The sequence below is a fragment of the Triticum aestivum genome, chromosome 4B (assembly GCF_018294505.1).
Source record: "Triticum aestivum cultivar Chinese Spring chromosome 4B, IWGSC CS RefSeq v2.1, whole genome shotgun sequence".
Classification (NCBI taxonomy): Eukaryota; Viridiplantae; Streptophyta; class Magnoliopsida; order Poales; family Poaceae; genus Triticum; species Triticum aestivum.
The window spans coordinates 442,938,411-442,938,973 of record NC_057804.1 but is presented as its reverse complement, the minus strand read 5'-3'; the positions used below and the strand labels follow the sequence as shown (position 1 = coordinate 442,938,973).

The 563-nt window shown below is 36.4% G+C and overlaps 1 non-coding gene across 1 annotated transcript; it reads right to left on the bottom strand.

Annotated features, from left to right (window-relative positions):
- Positions 1 to 206: 206 nt before the first annotated feature.
- Positions 207 to 298, bottom strand: LOC123095244 (small nucleolar RNA SNORD96 family). Its single transcript, XR_006446143.1, has one exon. It is a non-coding gene; the product is annotated as a small nucleolar RNA SNORD96 family (small nucleolar RNA).
- Positions 299 to 563: the final 265 nt, after the last annotated feature.

Genomic DNA, 563 nt, shown 5'->3' with positions numbered 1-563 from the left:
ATTATGCTTATGATCAAACAAGTAGCAGTAAGCAACTCAAGATCCACCAAAAGGATAGCCCATTTGAAAAATTCTAGCCAGATTAACATTTCGCCATAAAATTTAGTCTCCAGAATTACGGCATAGCCAATGTGGACCTCAGAATTGCGGATTTTCATAGCATAAGTTTAGAAGTACTCAGAAAAATTACGCTAAGATGTTCAATTTGTGCTCAGAATTGCAGAATGACAGCATGGCCGCATAGCGACCAATCAGTCGCTAAAGATGGCATGATTAACAGGTTTTTCATCACCGGACAAACAAAAACACAAACTCAAACAAACAAGTCAAGAAAACAGAACTTAAATTACTATAGAAATAAAAATCTGACAAAAGTGACATGAGAGGAATGACACTAACCTAACTAATAGTACTAACTAACCTAATTAGTAGTACTAACCTAGAAAACTAACCTAATTAGTAGCAGTAGAAAAAAAACTAACAATAGTAACTAACCTAATTACTAGCAGTAGAAAAAAAAGAAAAATCAGGGGGGCAGCTAACCGGAGTGGGTCGGCAGGGCG